We start from the raw sequence: 24,803 nt of genomic DNA on the forward strand, positions 1-24,803 counted from the left end.
GGAGCCGAGCGAGAGAGGGAGCGGGAGACGAGCGAGAGAGGGAGAGGGAGACGAGCCAGAGAGGGAGCGGGAGAGGAGCCAGAGAGGGAGCGGGAGAGGAGCCAGAGAGGGAGCGGGTGACGAGCCAGAGAGGGAGCGGGTGACGAGCCAGAGAGGGAGCGGGAGACGAGCCAGAGAGGGAGTGGGAGCTGAGCGAGAGACGGAGCGGGAGCTGAGCCAGAGAGGGAGCGGGAACCGAGCGAGAGAAGCCGCGGGAGCCGAACGCGAGAAGGTGAGGGAAAGTGGGGACTGAGCGAAAGAGGGAGCGTGAGCGGGAGTGGAGCGAGAGAGAGAGAGCGGACCGAGAGTGAGAGCAGACCGAGAGAGAGAGCAGCCCGAGAGAGAGAGACAGCAGCCCGAGAGAGAGAGAGAGAGAGCAGACCGAGAGAGAGAGAGAGAACAGACCGAGAGAGTGAGCGGACCGAGAGAGAGAGAGAGAGCGGACCGAGAGAGAGAGAGAGCAGACTGAGAGAGAGAGAGAGCGGAATGAGAGAGAGAGACCGGGGCGAGAGAGGGAGAACAGACAGAGAGAGGGAGAGCGGTCCGAGAGAGAGAAAGCGGACCGAGAGATAGAAAGCAGACTGAGAGAAAGGGACAGGGAGCAGGAAAAAGGGAGAGTGAGAGGGAGAGGCAGAGGGAGAGAACGGAAGAGGGCGAGGGAGGGAACGGACCGAGAGAGAGGGAGAGGGAGAGGGAGCCGAGCGAGAGGGAGCGGGAGCCGAGTGAGAGAGGGAGCGGGAGCCGAGCGAGAGAGGGAGCGGGAGCCGAGCGAGAGAGGGAGCGGGAGCCGACAGAGAGAAGGAGCGGGAGCCATGCGAGAGAGGGAGCGGGAGCCGAGTGAGAGATGGAGTGGGAGAAGAGCGAGAGGGGAATCGTGAGCGGAGCGAGAGGGGGAGCGGGAGAGGAGCGAGAGAGGGAGCGGGAGCCGAGCGAGAGAGGGAGCGGGAGCCGAGCGAGAGAGGGAGCGGGAGCCGAGCGAGAGAGGGAGCGGGAGCCGAGCGAGAGAGGGAGCGGGAGACGAGCGAGAGAGGGAGCGGGAGACGAGCGAGAGAGGGAGCGGGAGACGAGCGAGAGAGGGAGCGGGAGATGAGCGAGACAGGGAGCGGGAGCCGAGCGAGAGAGGGCGCGGGTGCCGAGCGAGAGAGGGCGCGGGAGCCGAGCGAGAGAGGGCGCAGGTGCCGAGCGAGAGAGGGAGCGGGAGCCGAGCGAGAGAGGGAGCTGGAGCCGAGCAAGAGAGGTTGAGGGAAGGTGGGGTCTGAGCGACAGAGGGAGCGGAATTGGGAGTGGAGCGAGAGAGAGAGAGCAGACCGAGAGTAAGAGCTGACTGAGAGAGAGAGCAGCTCGAGAGAGAGAGCAGACCAAGAGACAGTGCGTACTGAGAGAGAGAGAGAGAGAAAGCGGAATGAGAGAGAGAGACCGGGCCAAGAGAGGGAGAACAGACCGAGAGAGGGAGAGCATTCCAAGAGAGAGAGAGTGGACTGAGAGAAAGGGAAAGGGAGCAGGAGAAAGGGAGCGGCAGAGGGAGAGGGAGAGGGAGAGAGCGAAGCAAGGTAGAGGACCGAGAGAGAGGGAGAGAGACAGAGAGAGAGAGAGAGAGAGAGAGAGAGGTGGGGAGATGGCGAGGGAGAGAGCGGACCTAGAGAGAGGGATAAGGAGCGGGGCAAGAGAGGGAGCGGGAGCCGGGCGAGAGAGGGAGCGGGAGCCGGGCGAGAGAGGGAGCGGGAGCCGGGCGAGAAAGGGAGCGGGAGCCCGGCGAGAGAGGGAGCGGGAGCCGGGCGAGAGACGGAGCGGGAGCCGGGCGAGAGATGGAGAAGGAGCCGAGCGAGAGAGGGTGAGGGAAAGTGGGGACTGAGCGAGTGAGGGAACATGAGCGGGAGTGGAGCGAGACAGAGAGAGCGGACCGAGAGTGAGAGCAGACCGAGAGAGAGAGGAGCCCGAGAGAGACAGCAGCCCGAAAGAGACAGAGAGAGAGGGAGAGAGCAGACCGAGAGAGAGAGCAGACCGGGAGAGAGAGCGGACCGAGAGAGAAAGTGAGACCAGGCCGAGAGAGTAAGAAGAAACCGAGAGAGGGAGTGCAGTCTGAGTGAGAGACAGCGGACAGAGCGAAAGGGAAAGGGAGGAGGAAAAAGAGAGAGAGGGAGAGAGAGAGGTGGGGAGATGGTTAGGGAGACAGCGGACCGAGAGGGAGATGGAGCAGCGCGAGAAGGGGAGGGGGAGCGGGGCAAGAGAGGTAGCGGGAGACGAGCCAGAGAGGGAGCGGGAGACGAGCGAGAGAGGGAGAGGGAGAGGAGCCAGAGAGGGAGCGGGAGACGAGCAGGAGAGGGAGCGGGTGACGAGCCAGAGAGGGAGCGGGAGACGAGCCAGAGAGGGAGCGGGAGACGAGCCAGAGAGGGAGCGGGAGACGAGCCAGAGAGGGAGCGGGAGACGAGCCAGAGAGGGAGCGGGAGTCGAGCCAGTGAGGGAGCGGGAGCCAAGCCAGAGAGGGAGCGGGAGCCGAGTGAGAGAGGGAGCGGGAGACGAGCCAGAGAGGGAGCGGGAGCTGAGGCAGAGAGGGAGCGGGAGCCGAGTGAGAGAAGGCGCAGGAGCCGAGCGCGAGAGGGTGAGGGAAAGTGGGGACTGAGCGAAAGAGGGAGCGTGAGCGGGAGTGGAACGAGAGAGAGAGAGCGGACCGAGAGTGAGAGCAGACCGAGAGAGAGAGCAGCCCGAGAGAGACAGCAGACCGAGAGAGAGAGCGTACCGAGAGAGAGAGAGAGAGAGCTGACTGAGAGAGAGAGACCGGGCCTAGAGAGGGAGAACTGACCGAGAGAGGGAGAGCGGTCCGAGAGAGGGAACGCGGACTGAGAGAGAAAGAGCTGACCGAGAGAAAGGGAAAGGGAGCAGGAGAAAGGGAGAGCGAACGGAGAGGGAGAGGGAGAGAGGAGAAGAGGGCGAGGGAGAGAGCGGAGCGAGGGAGAGGGAGAGGGAGCGGAGCGAGAGGGGGAGCGGGAGCGGCGAGGTAGAGAGGGAGCGGGAGACCAGCCAGAGAGGGAGCGGGAGACGAGCAGAGAGGGAGCGGGAGACGAGCCAGAGAGGGAGCGGGAGACGAGCCAGAGAGGGAGCGGGAGACGAGCCAGAGAGGGAGCGGGAGACGAGCCAGAGAGGGAGCGGGAGACGAGCCAGGGAGGGAGCGTGAGACGAGCCAGAGAGGGAGTGGGAGACGAGCCAGTGAGGGAGCGGGAGACGAGCCAGAGAGGAAGCGGGAGACGAGCCAGTGAGGGAGCGGCAGACCAGCCAGAGAGGGAGCGGCAGACCAGCCAGAGAGGGAGCGGGAGACGAGCCAGAGAGGGAGCGGGAGACGAGCCAGAGAGGGAGCGGGAGACGAGCCAGAGAGGGAGCGGGAGACGAGCCAGAGAGGGAGCGGGAGCAGAGCCAGAGAGGGAGCGGGAGCCGAGCCAGAAAGGGAGCGGGAGCCGAGCCAGAGAGGGAGCGGGAGCCGAGCGAGAGAAGGGGCGGGAGCAGAGCGCGAGAGGGTGAGGGAAAGTGGGTACTGAGCGAAAGTGGGAGCGTGAGCGGGAGTGGAGTGAGAGAGAGCGGACCGAGATTGAGAGCAGACCGAGAGAGAGAGCAGCTCGAGATAGAGAAACAGCAGCCCGAGAGAGAGAGAGAGAGCAGACCGAGAGAGAGAGAGCAGACCGAGAGAGTGAGCGGACCGAGAGAGAGAGAGCGCGGACCGAGAGAGAGAGAGAGAGAGCAGACTGAGAGAGAGAGAGAGAGCAGACTGAGAGAGAGAGAGAGAGAGAGAGAGAGCGGAATGAGAGAGAGAGTCCGGGGCGAGAGAGGGAGAACAGACAGAGAGAGGGAGAGCGGTCCGAGAGAGGGAACGCGGACCGAGAGAGAGAAAGCAGACCAAGAGAAAGGGAAAGGGAGCAGGAGAAAGGGAGAGCGAGAGGGAGAAAGCAGAGGGAGAGAGGGGAAGAAGGGAGGGAGAGAACGGACCGAGAGAGAGAGAGAGAGAGCAGACCGAGAGAGAGAGAGAGAGAGAGCGGAATGAGAGAGAGAGAGAGAGAGCGGAATGAGAGAGAGAGACCAGGCCAAGAGAGGGAGAACAGACCGAGAGAGGGAGAGCGGTCCGAGAGAAAAGGAAAGGGAGCAAGAGAAAGGGAGAGGGAGAGGAAGAGAGGGAAAGAGGTCGAGGCAGAGAGCGGACCAACAGGGAGGGAGCAGGAGCCGGGCGAGAGAGGGAGCGGCAGACGAGCGAGAGAGGGAGCGGGAGCCGAACGAGAGAGGGAGCGGGAGCCGAGCGAGAGAGGGAGCGGGAGCCGAGCGAGAGAGGGAGCGGGAGCCGAGCGAGAGAGGGAGCGGGAGCCGAGCGAGAGAGGGAGCGTGAGCCGAGCGAGAGAGGGAGCGGGAGCCGAGCGAGAGAGGGAGCGGGAGCCGAGCGAGAGAGGGAGCGGGAGACGAGCGAGAGAGGGAGCAGGAGCGAGAGCGGAGCGAGAGAGGGAGCGGGAGCCGAGCGAGAGAGGGAGTGGGAGTCGAGCGAGAGAGGGAGCAGGCGCCGAGCGAGAGAGGGAGTGGGAGCCGAGCGAGAGAGGGAGCGGAGGACGAGCGAGAAAGGGAGTGGAGGACGAGCGAGAAAGGGAGTGGAGGACGAGCGAGAGAGGGAGCGGGAGCAGAGCGAGAGAGGGTGACGGAAAGTGGGGACTGAGCGACAGAGGGCGCGGGATTGGGAGTGGTGCAAGAGAGAGAGAGCGGACCGAGAGTGAGAGCAGCCCGAGAGACAGAGCAGCTCGAGAGAGAGAGAGAGCAGCACGAGAGAGAGAGAAAGCAGACCAAGAGAGAGAGAGAGCAGACCGAGGGAGAGAGAGAGCAGACCGAGGGAGAGAGAGAGAGAGCAGACCGAGACAGAGAGCAGACCGAGAGAGAGAGAGCGGAATGAGAGAGAGAGACCGGGCCGAGAGAGGGAGAACAGACCAAGAGAGGGAGAGCAGTCCGAGAGAGAGAGAGAAGGATCGGTGCGACAGAGGGAGTGGGGCAAGAGAGGGAGCGGGAGCCGGGCGAGAGACGGAGCGGGAGCCGGGCGAGAGAGGGAGCGGGAGCCGGGCGAGAGACGGAGTGGGAGCCGGGCGAGAGACGGAGCGGGATCCGGGCGAGAGAGGGAGCGGGAGCCGGGCGAGAGAGGGAGCGGGAGCCGAGTGAGAGAGGGTGAGGGAAAGTGGGGACTGAGCGAGAGAGGGAGCGTGAGTGGGAGTGGAGCGAGAGAGAGAGAGCAGACCGAGAGTGAGAGCAGACAGAGAGAGCAGCCCGAGACACAGAGAGAGCAGCTCTGGAGAGACAGAGAGAGAGGGAGAGGGCAGACCGAAAGAGAGAGAGAGAGAGAGCAGACCGGGAGAGAGAGCGGATCGAGAGAGAGAGTGAGACCAGGCCGAGAGAGGGAGAAGAAACCGAGAGAGGGACAGCGGTCTGAGAGAAAGAGCGCGGACCGAGAGCAAGGGAAAGGGAGAAGGAGAAAGAGAGAGGGAGAGAGAGAGGGAGAGATGTGGTGAGATGGCGAGAGAGGGAGCGGGAGCCGAGTGAGAGAGGGTGAGGGAAAGTGGGGACTGAGCGAGAGAGGGAGCGTGAGTGGGAGTGGAGCGAGAGAGAGAGAGCAGACCGAGAGTGAGAGCAGACAGAGAGAGCAGCCCGAGACACAGAGAGAGCAGCTCTGGAGAGACAGAGAGAGAGGGAGAGGGCAGACCGAAAGAGAGAGAGAGAGAGCAGACCGGGAGAGAGGAAGAAGGAGCCGAGCGGAGAGGGAGCGGGAGCCGAGCGGAGAGGGAGCAGGAGACGAGACAGATAGGGAGCGGGAGACGAGCCAGAGTGGGAGCGGGAGACGAGCCAGAGAGGATGCGGTAGACGAGCCAGAGACTGAGCGGGAGACGAGCCAGAGAGGGAGCGGGAGACGAGACAGAGAGGGAGCGGGAGACGAGCCAGAGAGGGAGCAGGAGACGAGCCAGAGAGGGAGCGGGAGACGAGCCAGAGAGGGAGCGGGAGACGAGCCAGAGAGGGAGCGGGAGACGAGCCAGTGAGGGAGCGGGAGCCGAGCCAGAGAGGGAGCGGGAGCCGAGCGAGAGAGGGAGCGGGAGCCGAGCGAGAGAGGGAGCGGGAGCAGAGCGAGACAGGGCGCGGGAGCTGATCGAGAGAGGGCGCGGGAGAGGAGCGAGAGAGGGAGTGGGAGCCGAGCGAGAGAGTGAGTGGGAGCCGAGCAAGAGAGGGTGAGGGAAAGTGGGGACTGAGCGAGAGAGGGAGCGTGAGCGGGAGTGAAGCGAGAGAGAGAGAGCGGACCGAGAGTGAGAACAGACAGAGAGAGGAGCCCGAGAGACAGAGAGAGCAGCTCGAGAGAGAGAGGGAGAGAGCAGACCGGGTGAGAGAGTGAGACCGGGCCGAGGGAGCGAGAAGAAACCGAGAGAGGGAGAGCAGTCTGAGAGAGAGAGAGCGGACCGAGAAAGGGAAAGGGAGCAGGAGAAAGAGAGAGGGAGAGGTAGAGGAAGAGGGAGAGGGAGAGGGAGAGGGAGAGATGTGGGGAGATCACGAGGGAGAGAGCGGACCGAGAGAGAGGGAGAAGGAGCGGAGCGAGGGAGGGAGCGGGAGCTGGTCGAGAGAGGATGCGGGACCCGAGCGAGAGAGGGAGTGGGAGACGAGCGAGAGAGGGAGCGGGAGCCGAGCGAGAGATGGAGCAGGAGGCAAGTGAGAGAGTGAGTGGGAGCCGAGCAAGAGTGGGTGAGGAAAAGTGGGTTCTGAGCGAGAGAGGAAGCGAGAGCGGGAGTGGAGCGAGAGAGAGAGAGTGGACTGAGAGTGAGAGAGAGCAGACCGTGAGAGAGAGAGAGAGTGGAATGAGAGAGAGAGACCGGGCCGAGAGAGGGAGAACAGACCGAGAGAGGGAGAGCGGTCCGAGAGAGAGAGAATGGACCGAGAGAAAGGGAAAGGGAGCAGGAGAAAGGGAGCGGGATAGGGAGAGGGAAAGGGAGAGGGAGAGCGGAGCAAGATAGAGGACCAAGAGAGAGGGAGAGAGAGAGAGAGAGAGAGATGTGGGGAGATGGCGAGGGAGAGAGAGGACCTAGAGAGAGAGCTGACCGAGAGAGAGCGGACTGACAGAGAGAGCGGACCGAGAGAGAGAGCGGACCGAGAGAGAGAGCGGACCGAGAGAGAGAGAGAGAGCAGACCGAGAGAGAGAGAGAGAGAGAGAGAGAGCGGAATGAGAGAGGGAGAACAGACCGAGAGAGGGAGAGCGGTCCTAGAGAGGGAGAGCGGTCCGAGAGAGGGAATGCGGACCGAGAGAGAGAGAGCGGACCGAGAAAGAGAGAGCGGACTGAGAGAAAGGGAAAGGGAGCAGGAGAAAGGGAGAGGGAGAGGGCGAGGGAGAGAGGGGGAGAAGGCGAGGGAGAGAGCGGACCGAGAGAGAGGGAGCGGGAGCGGGAGCGGGAGCGGGAGCGGGGCGAGAGAGGGAGCGGGAGCTGGGCGAAAGAGGGAGCGGGAGCCGAGCGAGAGAGGGCGCGGGAGCCGAGCGAGAGAGGGCGCGGGAGCCGAGCGAGAGAGGGAGCAGGAGCCGAGCAAGAGAGCATGAGGGAAAGTGGGGACTGAGCGACAGAGGGAGCGGGATTTGGAGTGCAGCGAGAGAGAGAGAGAGAGCGGACCGAGAGAGAGAGAGAGAGCAGACCGGAGAGAGAGAGCAGACCGTGAGAGAGAGAGAGCAGACCGTGAGAGAGAGAGAGCAGACCGAGAGAGAGAGAGAGAGAGACCGGGCCGAGAGAGGGAGAACAGACCGAGAGAGGGAGAGCGGTCTGAAAGAGAGAGAATGGACCGAGAGAAAGGGAAAGGGAGCAGGAGAAAGGGAGCGGGATAGGGAGAGGGAAAGGGAGAGGGAGAGCGGAGCAAGATAGAGGAACAAGAGAGAGGGAGAGAGAGAGAGAGAGATGTGGGGAGATGGCGAGGGAGAGAGAGGACCTAGAGAGCGGGAGAAGGAGCGGAGCGAGAGAGGGCGAGGGAGAGGGAGCGGGGCGAGAGAGGGAGCGGATGCGGAGTGAGAGAGGGAGCGGGAGCGGCGCGAGAGAGGGAGCGGGAGCGGCACGAGAGAGAGAGCGGGAGCGGCGCGAGAGAGGGAGAGGGAGCCGAGCAGGAGAGAGAGCGGGAGCCGTGCGAGAGCGGGAGCGGGAGCCGAGCGAGAGAGGGAACGGGAGCCGAGCGAGAGAGGGAGCGGGAGCCGAGCGAGAGAGGGAGTGGGAGCCGAGCGAGAGAGGGAGCAGGAGCCGAGCGAGAGAGGTCGAGGGAAACTGGGGACTGAACGAGAGAGGGAGTGGGAGTGGAGCGAGAGAGAGCGCACGGACTGATAGTGAGAGCAGACCGAGAGAGAGAGAGAGCAACCCGAGAGAGAGAGAGAGAGCAGCCCGAGAGAGAGGGAGAGCAGCCCGAGAGAGAGAGAGAGCAGACCAAGAGAGAGATGGGAGAGAGAGCAGACCGAGAGAGAGAGAGACAGCAGAATGAGAGAGGGAGACCGGGCCGAGAGAGGGAGAACAGACCGAGAGAGGGAGAGTGGTCCGAGAGAGAGAGAGCGGACCGAGAGAAAGGGAAAGGGAGCAGGAGAAAAGGAGAGGGAGAGGGAGAGAGCGGACCAAGACAGACGACCGAGAAAGAGGGAGAGAAACAGAGAAAGTGAGAGAGATAGAGAGAGAGAGAGAGAGAGAGAGAGGTGGGGAGAGGGCAAGGGAGAAAGCAGACTGAGAAATAGGGAAAGGGAGCGGAGCGAGAGAGGGAGCAGGAGTGGGGCGAGAGAGGGAGCGGGAGCCCAGCGAGAGAGGGAGCAGGAGCCGAGAGAGAGAGGGAGCGGGAGCCGAGCGAGAGAGGGAGAGGGAGCCGAGCGAGAGAGGGAGCGAGAGCCGAGCGAGAGAGGGAGCGAGAGCCGAGCGAGAGAGGGAGCGGGAGCCGAGCGAGAGAGGGAGCGGGAGCCGAGCGAGAGAGGGAGCGGGAGCCGAGCGAGAGAGGGAGCGGGAGCCGAGCAAGAGAGGTTGAGGGAAAGTGGGGACTGAGTGAGAGAGGGAGCAGGAGTGCAGCGAGACAGAGAGAGTGGACCGAGAGTGAGAGCAGACCGAGAGAGAGAGCAGCCTGAGAGAGAGAGACAGAGAGAGGACCGAGAGAGAGAGAGAGAGAGCAGACCGAGAGAGAGAGAGAGCGGAATGAGAGAGGGAGAACAGACCGAGAGAGGGAGAGCGGTCCTAGAGAGAGAGAGCGGTCCGAGAGAGGGAACGTGGACCGAGAGAGAGAGAGCGGACCGAGAGAGAGAGAGCGGACCGAGAGAGAGAGAGCAGACCGAGAGAAAGGTAAAGGGAGCAGGAGAAAGGGAGAGGGGGAAGGCGAGGGACAGAGGGGGGAGAGGAGGAGGGAGAAAGCGGACCGAGAGAGAAAGAGCGGGAGCGGGACGAGAGAGGGAGCGGGTGCCGGGCGAGAGAGGGAGCGGGAGACGGGCAAGAGAGGGAGCGGGAGCCGGGCGAGAGAGGGAGCGGGAGCTGAGCTAGAGAGGGAAGGGGAGCCGAGCAGGAGAGAGAGCGGGTGCAGAGCGAGAGAGGGAGCGGGAGCCGAGCGAGAGAGGGAGCGGAAGCCGAGCAAGAGAGGGAGCGGGAGCCGAGCGAGAGAGGGAGCGGGAGACGAGCAAAGAGGGAGCAGGAGCCGAGCAAGAGAGAGAGCGGGTGCCGAGCGAGAGAGGGAGCGGGAGCCGAGCGAGAGAGGGAGCGGAAGACGAGCGAGAGAGGGAGCGGGAGCCGAGCGAGAGAGGGAGCGGGAGCCGAACGAGAGAGGGAGCGGGAGCCGAGCGAGAGAGGGAGCGGGAGCCGAGCGAGAGAGGGAGCGGGAGCCGAGCGAGAGAGGGTGCGGGAGCCGAGCGAGAGAGGGAGCGGGAGCCGAGCGAGAGAGGGAGCGGGAGCCGAGCGAGAGAGCGAGCAGGAGCCGAATAGGAGAGAGAGCGGGTGCCGAGCGAGAGAGGGAGCGGGGGCCGAGCGAGAGAAGGAGCGGGAGCCGAGCGAGAGAGGGAGCGGGAGCCGAGCGAGAGAGGGAGCGGGAGTCGAGCGAGAGAGGGAGCGGGAGCCGAGCGAGAGAGGGCGCGGGAGCCGACCGAGAGAGGGAGCGGGAGCCGAGCAAGACAAGGCGCGGGAGCTTAGCGAGAGAGGGAGCGGGAGCCGAGAGAGTGAGTGGGAGCCGAGCGAGAGAGGGTGAGGGAAAGTGGGGACTGTGCGAGAGAGGGAGCGTGAGCGGGAGTGGAGCAAGAAAGAGAGAGAGCGGACCGAGAGTGAGAGCAGACCGAGAGAGAGAGAGAGAGCGGACCGAGAGAGAGAGAGAGAGAGAGCGGACCAAGAGAGAGAGAGAGAGCAGACTGAGAGAGAGAGAGCGTAATGAGAGAGAGAGACCGGGCTAAGAGAGGGAGAGCGGTCCGAGCGAGAGAACGCGGCCCGAGAGAGAGAGAGCGGACCGAGAGAAAGGGAACGGGAGCAAGAGAAAGGGAGAGGGAGAGGAAGAGAGGGGAAGAGAGCGAAGCAGAGAGCGGACCAAGAGAGAGGGAGCGGGAGCCGAGCAAGAGAGGGAGCGGGAGCCGAGCGAGAGAGGGAGCGGGAGCCGAGCGAGAGAGGGAGCGGGAGCCGAGCGAGAGAGGGAGCGGGAGCCGAGCGAGAGAGGGAGCGGGAGCCGAGCGAGAGAGGGAGCGGGAGCCGAGCGAGAGAGGGAGCGGGAGCCGAGCGAGAGAGGGAGAGGGAGCCGAGCGAGAGAGGGAGCGGGAGCCGAGCGAGAGAGGGAGCGGGAGACGAGCCAGAGAGGGAGCGGGAGACGAGCGAGAGAGGGAGCGGGAGACGAGCCAGAGAGGGAGAGGGAGACGAGCCAGAGAGGGAGAGGGAGACGAGCCAGGGAGGGAGCGGGAGACGAGCCAGGGAGGGAGCGGGAGACGAGCCAGAGAGGGAGCGGGAGACGAGCCAGAGAGGGAGCGGGAGACGAGCCAGAGAGGGAGCGGGAGACGAGCCAGAGAGGGAGCGGGAGACGAGCCAGAGAGGGAGCGGGAGACGAGCAAGAGAGGGAGAGGGAGACGAGCCAGAGAGGGAGCGGGAGGCGAGCCAGAGAGGGAGCGGGAGACGAGCCAGAGAGGGAGCGGGAGACGAGCCAGAGAGGGAGCGGGAGACGAGCCAGAGAGGGAGCGGGAGACGAGCCAGAGAGGGAGCGGGAGACGAGCCAGAGAGGGAGCGGGAGCCGAGCCAGACAGGGCGCGGGAGCCGAGCCAGACAGGGCGCGGGAGCCGAGCCAGAGAGGGAGCGGGAGCCGAGCCAGACAGGGCGCGGGAGGCAAGCGAGAGCGGGCGCGGGAGCCGAGCGAGAGAGTGAGTGGGAGCCGAACGAGAGAGGGTGAGGGAAAGTGGGGACTGAGCGAGAGAGGGAGCGTGAGCGGGAGTGGAGCGAGAGAGAGACAGCGGACTGAGAGTGAGAGCAGCCCGAGAGAGAGAGCAACCCGAGAGAGAGAGAGAGAGTGAGAGAACAGACTGAGAGAGAGAGAGAGAGAGCAGACCGAGAGAGAGAGAGAGAGAGCGGAATGAGAGAGAGAGAGAGAGAGCGGAATGAGAGAGAGAGACCAGGCCAAGAGAGGGAGAACAGACCGAGAGAGGGAGAGCGGTCCGAGAGAAAAGGAAAGGGAGCAAGACAAAGGGGGAGGGAGAGGAAGAGAGGGAAAGAGGTCGAGGCAGAGAGCGGACCAACAGGGAGGGAGCAGGAGCCGGGCGAGAGAGGGAGCGGGAGACGAGCCAGAGAGGGAGCGGGAGACGAGCGAGAGAGGGAGCGGGAGCCAAATAGGAGAGAGAGCGGGTGCCGAGCGAGAGAGGGAGCTGGGGCCGAGCAAGAGAGGGAGCGGGAGACGAGCCAGAGAGGGAGCGGGAGACGAGCGAGAGAGGGAGCGGGAGCCGAGCGAGAGAGGGAGCGGGAGCCGAGCGAGAGAGGGAGCGGGAGCTGAGCGAGAGAGGGAGCGGGAGCCGAGCGAGAGAGGGAGCGGGAGCCGAGCGATAGAGGGAGCAGGAGCCGAATAGGAGAGAGAGCGGGTGCCGAGCGAGAGAGGGAGCGGGGGCCGAGCGAGAGAGGGAGCGGGAGCCGAGCGAGAGAGGGAGCGGGAGCCGAGCGAGAGAGGGAGCGGGAGCCGAGCGAGAGAGGGAGCGGGAGCCGAGCGAGAGAGGGAGCGGGAGCCGAGCGAGAGAGGGAGCAGGAGCCGAATAGGAGAGAGAGCGGGTGCCGAGCGAGAGAGGGAGCGGGGGCCGAGCGAGAGAGGGAGCGGGAGCCGAGCGAGAGAGGGAGCGGGAGCCGAGCGAGAGAGGGAGCGGGAACCGAGCGAGAGAGGGCGCGGGAGCCGAGCGAGAGAGGGAGCGGGAGCCGAGCGAGAGAGGGAGCGGGAGCCGAGCAAGACAAGGCGCGGGAGCTTAGCGAGAGAGGGCGCGGGAGAGGAGCGAGAGAGGGAGCGGGAGCCGAGAGAGTGAGTGGGAGCCGAGCGAGAGAGGGTGAGGGAAAGTGGGGACTGTGCGAGAGAGGGAGCGTGAGCGGGAGTGGAGCAAGAAAGAGAGAGAGCGGACCGAGAGTGAGAGCAGACCGAGAGAGAGAGAGAGAGCGGACCGAGAGAGAGAGAGAGAGAGCAGACTGAGAGAGAGAGAGAGCGTAATGAGAGAGAGAGACCGGACTAAGAGAGGGAGAGCGGTCCGAGCGAGAGAACGCGGCCCGAGAGAGAGAGAGCGGACCGAGAGAAAGGGAAAGGGAGCAAGAGAAAGGGAGAGGGAGAGGAAGAGAGGGGAAGAGAGCGAAGCAGAGAGCGGACCAAGAGAGAGGGAGCGGGAGCCGAGCGAGAGAGGGAGCGGGAGCCGAGCGAGAGAGGGAGCGGGAGCCGAGCGAGAGAGGGAGCGGGAGCCGAGCGAGAGAGGGAGCGGGAGCCGAGCGAGAGAGGGAGCGGGAGCCGAGCGAGAGAGGGAGCGGGAGCCGAGCGAGAGAGGGAGAGGGAGCCGAGCGAGAGAGGGAGCGGGAGCCGAGCGAGAGAGGGAGCGGGAGACGAGCCAGAGAGGGAGCGGGAGACGAGCCAGAGAGGGAGCGGGAGACGAGCCAGAGAGGGAGCGGGAGACGAGCCAGAGAGGGAGAGGGAGACGAGCCAGAGAGGGAGTGGGAGACGAGCCAGGGAGGGAGAGGGAGACGAGCCAGGGAGGGAGCGGGAGACGAGCCAGAGAGGGAGCGGGAGACGAGCCAGAGAGGGAGCGGGAGACGAGCCAGAGAGGGAGCGGGAGACGAGCCAGAGAGGGAGCGGGAGACGAGCCAGAGAGGGAGCGGGAGACGAGCCAGAGAGGGAGCGGGAGACGAGCAAGAGAGGGAGCGGGAGACGAGCCAGAGAGGGAGCGGGAGACGAGCCAGAGAGGGAGCGGGAGACGAGCCAGAGAGGGAGCGGGAGACGAGCCAGAGAGGGAGCGGGAGACGAGCCAGAGAGGGAGCGGGAGACGAGCCAGAGAGGGAGCGGGAGCCGAGCCAGACAGGGCGCGGGAGCCGAGCCAGACAGGGCGCGGGAGCCGAGCCAGAGAGGGAGCGGGAGCCGAGCCAGACAGGGCGCGGGAGGCAAGCGAGAGCGGGCGCGGGAGCCGAGCGAGAGAGTGAGTGGGAGCCGAACGAGAGAGCGTGAGGGAAAGTGGGGACTGAGCGAGAGAGGGAGCGTGAGCGGGAGTGGAGCGAGAGAGAGAGAGCGGACTGAGAGTGAGAGCAGCCCGAGAGAGAGAGCAACCCGAGAGAGAGAGAGAGAGTGAGAGAACAGACTGAGAGAGAGAGAGAGAGAGCAGACCGAGAGAGAGAGAGAGAGAGCGGAATGAGAGAGAGAGAGAGAGAGCGGAATGAGAGAGAGAGACCAGGCCAAGAGAGGGAGAACAGACCGAGAGAGGGAGAGCGGTCCGAGAGAAAAGGAAAGGGAGCAAGACAAAGGGGGAGGGAGAGGAAGAGAGGGAAAGAGGTCGAGGCAGAGAGCGGACCAACAGGGAGGGAGCAGCAGCCGGGCGAGAGAGGGAGCGGAAGACGAGCCAGAGAGGGAGCGGGAGACGAGCGAGAGAGGGAGCGGGAGCCAAATAGGAGAGAGAGCGGGTGCCGAGCGAGAGAGGGAGCTGGTGCCGAGCGAGAGAGGGAGCGGGAGACGAGCCAGAGAGGGAGCGGGAGACGAGCGAGAGAGGGAGCGGGAGCCGAGCGAGAGAGGGAGCGGGAGCCGAGCGAGAGAGGGAGCGGGAGCTGAGCGAGAGAGGGAGCAGGAGCCGAGCGAGAGAGGGAGCAGGAGCCGAATAGGAGAGAGAGCGGGTGCCGAGCGAGAGAGGGAGCGGGGGCCGAGCGAGAGAGGGAGCGGGAGCCGAGCGAGAGAGGGAGCGGGAGCCGAGCGAGAGAGGGAGCGGGAGCCGAGCGATAGAGGGAGCAGGAGCCGAATAGGAGAGAGAGCGGGTGCCGAGCGAGAGAGGGAGCGGGGGCCGAGCGAGAGAGGGAGCGGGAGACGAGCCAGAGAGGGAGCGGGAGCCGAGCGAGAGAGGGAGCGGGAGACGAGCGAGAGAGGGAGCGGGAGCCGAGCGAGAGAGGGAGCGGGAGCCGAGCGAGAGAGGGAGCAGGAGCCGAATAGGAGAGAGAGCGGGTGCCGAGCGAGAGAGGGAGCGGGGGCCGAGCCAGAGAGGGAGCGGGAGACGAGCCAGAGAGGGAGCGGGAGACGAGCCAGAGAGGGAGCGGGAGCCGAGCCAGACAGGGCGCGGGAGCCGAGCCAGACAGGGCGCGGGAGCCGAGCCAGAGAGGGAGCGGGAGCCGAGCCAGACAGGGCGCGGGAGCCAAGCGAGAGCGGGCGCGGGAGCCGAGCGAGAGAGTGAGTGGGAGCCGAACGAGAGAGGGTGAGGGAAAGTGGGGACTGAGCGAGAGAGGGAGCGTGAGCGGGAGTGGAGCGAGAGAGAGAGAGCGGACTGAGAGTGAGAGCAGCCCGAGAGAGAGAGCAACCCGAGAGAGAGAGAGAGAGTGAGAGAACAGACTGAGAGAGAGAGAGAGAGAGCAGACCGAGAGAGAGAGAGAGAGAGCGGAATGAGAGAGAGAGAGAGAGAGCGGAATGAGAGAGAGAGACCAGGCCAAGAGAGGGAGAACAGACCGAGAGAGGGAGAGCGGTCCGAGAGAAAAGGAAAGGGAGCAAGACAAAGGGGGAGGGAGAGGAAGAGAGGGAAAGAGGTCGAGGCAGAGAGCGGACCAACAGGGAGGGAGCAGCAGCCGGGCGAGAGAGGGAGCGGAAGACGAGCCAGAGAGGGAGCGGGAGACGAGCGAGAGAGGGAGCGGGAGCCAAATAGGAGAGAGAGCGGGTGCCGAGCGAGAGAGGGAGCTGGGGCCGAGCGAGAGAGGGAGCGGGAGACGAGCCAGAGAGGGAGCGGGAGACGAGCGAGAGAGGGAGCGGGAGCCGAGCGAGAGAGGGAGCGGGAGCCGAGCGAGAGAGGGAGCGGGAGCTGAGCGAGAGAGGGAGCGGGAGCCGAGCGAGAGAGGGAGCAGGAGCCGAATAGGAGAGAGAGCGGGTGCCGAGCGAGAGAGGGAGCGGGGGCCGAGCGAGAGAGGGAGCGGGAGCCGAGCGAGAGAGGGAGCGGGAGCCGAGCGAGAGAGGGAGCGGGAGCCGACCGATAGAGGGAGCAGGAGCCGAATAGGAGAGAGAGCGGGTGCCGAGCGAGAGAGGGAGCGGGGGCCGAGCGAGAGAGGGAGCGGGAGACGAGCCAGAGAGGGAGCGGGAGCCGAGCGAGAGAGGGAGCGGGAGCCGAGCGAGAGAGGGAGCGGGAGCCGAGCGAGAGAGGGAGCGGGAGCCGAGCGAGAGAGGGAGCAGGAGCCGAATAGGAGAGAGAGCGGGTGCCGAGCGAGAGAGGGAGCGGGGGCCGAGCGAGAGAAGGAGCGGGGGCCGAGCGAGAGAGGGAGCGGGAGCCGAGCGAGAGAGGGAGCGGGAGCCGAGCGAGAGAGGGAGCGGGAACCGAGCGAGAGAGGGCGCGGGAGCCGAGCGAGAGAGGGAGCGGGAGCCGAGCGAGAGAGGGAGCGGGAGCCGAGCAAGACAAGGCGCGGGAGCTTAGCGAGAGAGGGCGCGGGAGAGGAGCGAGAGAGGGAGCGGGAGCCGAGAGAGTGAGTGGGAGCCGAGCGAGAGAGGGTGAGGGAAAGTGGGGACTGTGCGAGAGAGGGAGCGTGAGCGGGAGTGGAGCAAGAAAGAGAGAGAGCGGACCGAGAGTGAGAGCAGACCGAGAGAGAGAGAGAGAGCGGACCGAGAGAGAGAGAGAGAGAGCGGACCAAGAGAGAGAGAGAGAGCAGACTGAGAGAGAGAGAGAGCGTAATGAGAGAGAGAGACCGGACTAAGAGAGGGAGAGCGGTCCGAGCGAGAGAACGCGGCCCGAGAGAGAGAGAGCGGACCAAGAGAAAGGGAAAGGGAGCAAGAGAAAGGGAGAGGGAGAGGAAGAGAGGGGAAGAGAGCGAAGCAGAGAGCGGACTAAGAGAGAGGGAGCGGGAGCCGAGCGAGAGAGGGAGCGGGAGCCGAGCGAGAGAGGCAGCGGGAGCCGAGCGAGAGAGGGAGCGGGAGCCGAGCGAGAGAGGGAGCGGGAGCCGAGCGAGAGAGGGAGCGGGAGCCGAGCGAGAGAGGGAGCGGGAGCCGAGCGAGAGAGGGAGCGGGAGCCGAGCGAGAGAGGGAGCGGGAGCCGAGCGAGAGAGGGAGCGGGAGCCGAGCGAGAGAGGGAGCGGGAGCCGAGCGAGAGAGGGAGAGGGAGCCGAGCGAGAGAGGGAGCGCGAGCCGAGCGAGAGAGGGAGAGGGAGACGAGCCAGAGAGGGAGCGGGAGACGAGCCAGGGAGGGAGTGGGAGACGAGCCAGGGAGGGAGCGGGAGACGAGCCAGAGAGGGAGCGGGAGACGAGCCAGAGAGGGAGCGGGAGACGAGCCAGAGAGGGAGCGGGAGACGAGCCAGAGAGGGAGCGGGAGACGAGCCAGAGAGGGAGCGGGAGACGAGCCAGAGAGGGAGCGGGAGACGAGCAAGAGAGGGAGCGGGAGACGAGCCAGAGAGGGAGCGGGAGACGAGCCAGAGAGGGAGCGGGAGACGAGCCAGAGAGGGAGCGGGAGACGATCCAGAGAGGGAGCGGGAGACGAGCCAGAGAGGGAGCGGGAGACGAGCCAGAGAGGGAGCGGGAGACGAGCCAGAGAGGGAGCGGGAGCCGAGCCAGACAGGGCGCGGGAGCCGAGCCAGACAGGGCGCGGGAGCCGAGCGAGAGAGGGAGCGGGAGCCGAGCGAGAGAGGGAGCGGGAGCTGAGCGAGAGAGGGAGCGGGAGCCGAGCTAGAGAGGGAGCAGGAGCCGAATAGGAGAGAGAGCGGGTGCCGAGCGAGAGAGGGAGCGGGGGCCGAGCGAGAGAGGGAGCGGGAGCCGAGCGAGAGAGGGAGCGGGAGCCGAGCGAGAGAGGGAGCGGGAGCCGAGCGATAGAGGGAGCAGGAGCCGAATAGGAGAGAGAGCGGGTGCCGAGCGAGAGAGGGAGCGGGGGCCGAGCGAGAGAGGGAGCGGGAGACGAGCCAGAGAGGGAGCGGGAGCCGAGCGAGAGAGGGAGCGGGAGCCGAGCGAGAGAGGGAGCGGGAGCCGAGCGAGAGAGGGAGCGGGAGCCGAGCGAGAGAGGGAGCGGGAGCCGAGCGAGAGAGGGAGCGGGAGACGAGCCAGAGAGGGAGCGGGAGACGAGCCAGAGAGGGAGCGGGAGCCGAGCCAGACAGGGCGCGGGAGCCGAGCCAGACAGGGCGCGGGTGCCGAGCCAGAGAGGGAGCGGGAGCCGAGCCAGACAGGGCGCGGGAGCCAAGCGAGAGCGGGCGCGGGAGCCGAGCGAGAGAGTGAGTGGGAGCCGAACGAGAGAGGGTGAGGGAAAGTGGGGACTGAGCGAGAGAGGGAGCGTGAGCGGGAGTGGAGCGAGAGAGAGAGAGCGGACTGAGAGTGAGAGCAGCCCGAGAGAGAGAGCAACCCGAGAGAGAGAGAGAGAGTGAGAGAACAGACTGAGAGAGAGAGAGAGAGAGCAGACCGAGAGAGAGAGAGAGAGAGCGGAATGAGAGAGAGAGAGAGAGAGCGGAATGAGAGAGAGAGACCAGGCCAAGAGAGGGAGAACAGACCGAGAGAGGGAGAGCGGTCCGAGAGAAAAGGAAAGGGAGCAAGACAAAGGGGGAGGGAGAGGAAGAGAGGGAAAGAGGTCGAGGAAGAGAGCGGACCAACAGGGAGGGAGCAGGAGCCGGGCGAGAGAGGGAGCGGGAGACGAGCCAGAGAGGGTGCGGGAGACGAGCGAGAGAGGGAGCGGGAGCCGAGCGAGAGAGGGAGCGGGAGCCGAGCGAGAGAGGGAGCGGGAGCCGAGCGAGAGAGGGAGCAGGAGCCGAATAGGAGAGAGAGCGGGTGCCGAGCGAGAGAGGGAGCGGGGGCCGAGCGAGAGAGGGAGCGGGAGCCGAGCGAGAGAGGGAGCGGGAGCCGAGCGAGAGAGGGAGCGGGAGCCGAGCGATAGAGGGAGCAGGAGCCGAATAGGAGAGAGAGCGGGTGCCGAGCGAGAGAGGGAGCGGGGGCCGAGCGAGAGAGGGAGCGGGAGACGAGCCAGAGAGGGAGCGGGAGACGAGCGAGAGAGGGAGCGGGAGCCGAGCGAGAGAGGGAGCGGGAGCCGAGCGAGAGAGGGAGCGGGAGCCGAGCGAGAGAGGGAGCAGGAGCCGAATAGGAGAGAGAGCGGGTGCCGAGCGAGAGAGGGAGCGGGGGCCGAGCGAGAGAAGGAGCGGGGGCCGAGCGAGAGAGGGAGCGGGAGCCGAGCGAGAGAGGGAGTGGGAGCCGAGCGAGAGAGGGAGCGGGAACCGAGCGAGAGAGGGCGCGGGAGCCGAGCGAGAGAGGGAGCGGGAGCCGAGCGAGAGAGGGAGCGGGAGCCGAGCAAGACAAGGCGCGGGAGCTTAGCGAGAGAGGGCGCGGGAGAGGAGCGAGAGAGGGAGCGGGAGCCGAGAGAGTGAGTGGGAGCCGAGCGAGAGAGGGTGAGGGAAAGTGGGGACTGTGCGAGAGAGGGAGCGTGAGCGGGAGTGGAGCAAGAAAGAGAGAGAGCGGACCGAGAGTGAGAGCAGACCGAGAGAGAGAGAGAGAGAGCGGACCGAGAGAGAGAGAGAGAGAGCGGACCAAGAGAGAGAGAGAGAGCAGACTGAGAGAGAGAGAGAGCGTAATGAGAGAGAGAGACCGGGCTAAGAGAGGGAGAGCGGTCCGAGCGAGAGAACGCGGCCCGAGAGAGAGAGAGCGGACCGAGAGAAAGGGAAAGGGAGCAAGAGAAAGGGAGAGGGAGAGGAAGAGAGGGGAAGAGAGCGAAGCAGAGAGCGGACCAAGAGAGAGGGAGCGGGAGCCGAGCGAGAGAGGGAGCGGGAGCCGAGCGAGAGAGGGAGCGGGAGCCGAGCGAGAGAGGGAGCGGGAGCCGAGCGAGAGAGGGAGCGGGAGCCGAGCGAGAGAGGGAGCGGGAGCCGAGCGAGAGAGGGAGAGGGAGCCGAGCGAGAAAGGGAGCGGGAGCCGAGCGAGAGAGGGAGCGGGAGACGAGCGAGAGAGGGAGCGGGAGACGAGCCAGAGAGGGAGCGGGAGACGAGCCAGAGAGGGAGCGGGAGACGAGCCAGAGAGGGAGCGGGAGACGAGCCAGAGAGGGAGCGGGAGACGAGCCAGAGAGGGAGCGGGAGCCGAGCGAGAGAGGGAGCGGGAGCCGAGCAAGACAAGGCGCGGGAGCTTAGCGAGAGAGGGCGCGGGAGAGGAGCGAGAGAGGGAGCGGGAGCCGAGAGAGTGAGTGGGAGCCGAGCGAGAGAGGGTGAGGGAAAGTGGGGACTGTGCGAGAGAGGGAGCGTGAGCGGGAGTGGAGCAAGAAAGAGAGAGAGCGGACCGAGAGTGAGAGCAGACCGAGAGAGAGAGAGCGGACCGAGAGAGAGAGAGAGAGAGAGCGGACCAAGAGAGAGAGAGAGAGCAGACTGAGAGAGACAGAGAGCGTAATGAGAGAGAGAGACCGGGCTACGAGAGGGAGAGCGGTCCGAGCGAGAGAACGCGGCCCGAGAGAGAGAGAGCGGACCGAGAGAAAGGTAAAGGGAGCAAGAGAAAGTGAGAGGGAGAGGAAGAGAGGGGAAGAGAGCGAAGCAGAGAGCAGACCAAGAGAGAGGGAGCGGGAGCCGAGCGAGAGAGGGAGCGGGAGCCGAGCGAGAGAGGGAGCGGGAGCCGAGCAAGACAAGGCGCGGGAGCTTAGCGAGAGAGGGCGCGGGAGAGGAGCGAGAGAGGGAGCGGGAGCCGAGAGAGTGAGTGGGAGCCGAGCGAGAGAGGGTGAGGGAAAGTGGGGACTGTGCGAGAGAGGGAGCGTGAGCGGGAGTGGAGCAAGAAAGAGAGAGAGCGGACCGAGAGTGAGAGCAGACCGAGAGAGAGAGAGCGGACCGAGAGAGAGAGAGAGAGAGAGCGGACCAAGAGAGAGAGAGAGAGCAGACTGAGAGAGACAGAGAGCGTAATGAGAGAGAGAGACCGGGCTACGAGAGGGAGAGCGGTCCGAGCGAGAGAACGCGGCCCGAGAGAGAGAGAGCGGACCGAGAGAAAGGGAAAGGGAGCAAGAGAAAGGGAGAGGGAGAGGAAGAGAGGGGAAGAGAGCGAAGCAGAGAGCGGACCAAGAGAGAGGGAGCGGGAGCCGAGCGAGAGAGGGAGCGGGAGCCGAGCGAGAGAGGGAGCGGGAGCCGAGCGAGAGAGGGAGCGGGAGCCGAGCGAGAGAGGGAGCGGGAGCCGAGCGAGAGAGGGAGCGGGAGACGATCCAGAGAGGGAGCGGGAGACGAGCCAGAGAGGGAGCGGGAGACGAGCCAGAGAGGGAGCGGGAGACGAGCCAGAGAGGGAGCGGGAGACGAGCCAGAGAGGGAGCGGGAGACGAGTCAGAGAGGGAGCGGGAGACGAGCCAGAGAGGGAGCGGCAGACGAGCCAGAGAGGGAGCGGGAGACGAGCCAGACAGGGCGCGGGAGCCGAGCCAGACAGGGCGCGGGAGCCGAGCCAGAGAGGGAGCGGGAGCCGAGCCAGACAGGGCGCGGGAGCCAAGCGAGAGCGGGCGCGGGAGCCGAGCGAGAGAGTGAGTGGGAGCCGAACGAGAGAGGGTGAGGGAAAGTGGGGACTGAGCGAGAGAGGGAGCGTGAGCGGGAGTGGAGCGAGAGAGAGAGAGCGGACTGAGAGTGAGAGCAGCCCGAGAGAGAGAGCAACCCGAGAGAGAGAGAGAGTGAGAGAACAGACCGAGAGAGAGAGAGAGAGAGAGCAGACCGAGAGAGAGAGAGAGAGAGCGGAATGAGAGAGAGAGAGAGAGAGCGGAATGAGAGAGAGAGACCAGGCCAAGAGAGGGAGAACAGACCGAGAGAGGGAGAGCGGTCCGAGAGAAAAGGAAAGGGAGCAAGACAAAGGGGGAGGGAGAGGAAGAGAGGGAAAGAGGTCGAGGCAGAGAGCGGACCAACAGGGAGGGAGCAGGAGCCGGGCGAGAGAGGGAGCGGGAGACGAGCCAGAGAGGGAGCGGGAGACGAGCGAGAGAGGGAGCAGGAGCCGAGCGAGAGAGGGAGCGGGAGACGAGCGAGAGAGGGAGCGGGAGCCGAGCGAGAGAGGGAGCAGGAGACGAATAGGAGAGAGAGCGGGTGCCGAGCGAGAGAGGGAGCTGGGGCCGAGCGAGAGAGGGAGCGGGAGACGAGCCAGAGAGGGAGCGGGAGACGAGCGAGAGAGGGAGCAGGAGCCGAGCGAGAGAGGGAGCGGGAGCCGAGCGAGAGAGGGAGCGGGAGCCGAGCGAGAGAGGGAGCGGGAGCCGAGCGAGAGAGGGAGCGGGAGCCGAGCGAGAGAGGGAGCAGGAGCCGAATAGGAGAGAGAGCGGGTGCCGAGCGAGAGAGGGAGCGGGGGCCGAGCGAGAGAGGGAGCGGGAGCCGAGCGAGAGAGGGAGCGGGTGCCGAGCGAGAGAGGGAGCGGGAGCCGAGCGAGAGAGGGAGCGGGAGCCGAGCGAGAGAGGGAGCGGGAGCCGAGCGAGAGAGGGAGCGGGAGCCGAGCGAGAGAGGGAGCGGGAGCCGAGCGAGAGAGGGAGCGGGAGCCGAGCGAGAGAGGGAGAGGGAGCCGAGTGAGAGAGGGAGCGGGAGCCGAGCGAGAGAGGGAGCAGGAGCCGAATAGGAGAGAGAGCGGGTGCCGAGCGAGAGAGGGAGCGGGGGCCGAGCGAGAGAGGGAGCGGGAGACGAGCCAGAGAGGGAGCGGGAGACGAGCGAGAGAGGGAGCGGGAGCCGAGCGAGAGAGGGAGCGGGAGCCGAGCGAGAGAGGGAGCGGGAGTCAAGCGAGAGAGGGAGCAGGAGCCGAATAGGAGAGAGAGCGGGTGCCGAGCGAGAGAGGGAGCGGGGGCCGAGCGAGAGAAGGAGCGGGGGCCGAGCGAGAGAGGGAGCGGGAGCCGAGCGAGAGAGGGAGCGGGAGCCGAGCGAGAGAGGGAGCGGGAGCCGAGCGAGAGAGGGCGCGGGAGCCGAGCGAGAGAGGGAGCGGGAGCCGAGCGAGAGAGGGAGCGGGAGCCGAGCAAGACAAGGCGCGGGAGCTTAGCGAGAGAGGGCGCGGGAGAGGAGCGAGAGAGGGAGCGGGAGCCGAGAGAGTGAGTGGGAGCCGAGCGAGAGAGGGTGAGGGAAAGTGGGGACTGTGCGAGAGAGGGAGCGTGAGCGGGAGTGGAGCAAGAAAGAGAGAGAGCGGACCGAGAGTGAGAGCAGACCGAGAGAGAGAGAGAGTGAGAGAACAGACCGAGAGAGAGAGAGAGAGAGCAGACCGAGAGAGAGAGAGAGAGAGAGAGCGGAATGAGAGAGAGAGAGAGAGAGCGGAATGAAAGAGAGAGACCAGGCCAAGAGAGGGAGAACAGACCGAGAGAGGGAGAGCGGTCCGAGAGAAAAGGAAAGGGAGCAAGAGAAAGGGGGAGGGAGAGGAAGAGAGGGAAAGAGGTCGAGGCAGAGAGCGGACCAACAGGGAGGGAGCAGGAGCCGGGCGAGAGAGGGAGCGGGAGACGAGCCAGAGAGGGAGCGGGAGACGAGCGAGAGAGGGAGCAGGAGCCGAGCGAGAGAGGGAGCGGGAGCCGAGCGAGAGAGGGAGCGGGAGCCGAGCGAGAGAGGGAGCAGGAGCCGAATAGGAGAGAGAGCGGGTGCCGAGCGAGAGAGGGAGCTGGGGCCGAGCGAGAGAGGGAGCGGGAGACGAGCCAGAGAGGGAGCGGGAGACGAGCGAGAGAGGGAGCGGGAGCCGAGCGAGAGAGGGAGCGGGAGCCGAGCGAGAGAGGGAGCGGGAGACGAGCCAGAGAGGGAGCAGGAGCCGAATAGGAGAGAGAGCGGGTGCCGAGCGAGAGAGGGAGCGGGGGCCGAGCGAGAGAAGGAGCGGGGGCCGAGGGAGAGAGGGAGCGGGAGCCGAGCGAGAGAGGGAGCGGGAGACGAGCGAGAGAGGGAGCAGGAGCCGAATAGGAGAGAGAGCGGGTGCCGAGCGAGAGAGGGAGCGGGGGCCGAGCGAGAGAAGGAGCGGGGGCCGAGCGAGAGAGGGAGCGGGAGCCGAGCGAGAGAGGGAGCGGGAGCCGAGCGAGAGAGGGAGCGGGAGCCGAGCAAGACAATGCGCGGGAGCTTAGCGAGAGAGGGCGCGGGAGAGGAGCGAGAGAGGGAGCGGGAGCCGAGAGAGTGAGTGGGAGCCGAGCGAGAGAGGGTGAGGGAAAGTGGGGACTGTGCGAGAGAGGGAGCGTGAGCGGGAGTGGAGCAAGAAAGAGAGAGAGCGGACCGAGAGTGAGAGCAGACCGAGAGAGAGAGAGAGTGAGAGAACAGACCGAGAGAGAGAGAGAGAGAGCAGACCGAGAGAGAGAGAGAGAGAGAGCGGAATGAGAGAGAGAGAGAGAGAGCGGAATGAAAGAGAGAGACCAGGCCAAGAGAGGGAGAACAGACCGAGAGAGGGAGAGCGGTCCGAGAGAAAAGGAAAGGGAGCAAGAGAAAGGGGGAGGGAGAGGAAGAGAGGGAAAGAGGTCGAGGCAGAGAGCGGACCAACAGGGAGGGAGCAGGAGCCGGGCGAGAGAGGGAGCGGGAGACGAGCCAGAGAGGGAGCGGGAGACGAGCGAGAGAGGGAGCAGGAGCCGAGCGAGAGAGGGAGCGGGAGCCGAGCGAGAGAGGGAGCGGGAGCCGAGCGAGAGAGGGAGCAGGAGCCGAATAGGAGAGAGAGCGGGTGCCGAGCGAGAGAGGGAGCTGGGGCCGAGCGAGAGAGGGAGCGGGAGACGAGCCAGAGAGGGAGCGGGAGACGAGCGAGAGAGGGAGCGGGAGCCGAGCGAGAGAGGGAGCGGGAGCCGAGCGAGAGAGGGAGCGGGAGCCGAGCGAGAGAGGGAGCGGGAGCCGAGCGAGAGAGGGAGCGGGAGCCGAATAGGAGAGAGAGCGGGTGCCGAGCGAGAGAGGGAGCGGGGGCCGAGCGAGAGAAGGAGCGGGGGCCGAGCGAGAGAGGGAGCGGGAGCCGAGCGAGAGAGGGAGCGGGAGCCGAGCGAGAGAGGGAGCAGGAGCCGAATAGGAGAGAGAGCGGGTGCCGAGCAAGAGAGGGAGCGGGGGCCGAGCAAGAGAAGGAGCGGGGGCCGAGCGAGAGAGGGAGCGGGAGCCGAGCGAGAGAGGGAGCGGGAGCCGAGCGAGAGAGGGAGCGGGGGCCGAGCGAGAGAGGGAGCGGGAGCCGAACGAGAGAGGGCGCGGGAGCCGAGCGAGAGAGGGAGCGGGAGCCGAGCGAGAGAGGGA

At 66.1% G+C, this 24,803-nt stretch overlaps 1 protein-coding gene across 1 annotated transcript in view; it reads right to left on the bottom strand.

The window, feature by feature from the left end:
* The window catches only part of gra (granulito), a 385,915-nt gene that overhangs the window by 251,852 nt on the left and 109,260 nt on the right, over window positions 1–24,803 (bottom strand). The window lies entirely within an intron of this gene.

Source organism: Carcharodon carcharias, chromosome 6 (assembly GCF_017639515.1).
Source record: "Carcharodon carcharias isolate sCarCar2 chromosome 6, sCarCar2.pri, whole genome shotgun sequence".
Classification (NCBI taxonomy): domain Eukaryota; kingdom Metazoa; phylum Chordata; class Chondrichthyes; order Lamniformes; family Lamnidae; genus Carcharodon; species Carcharodon carcharias.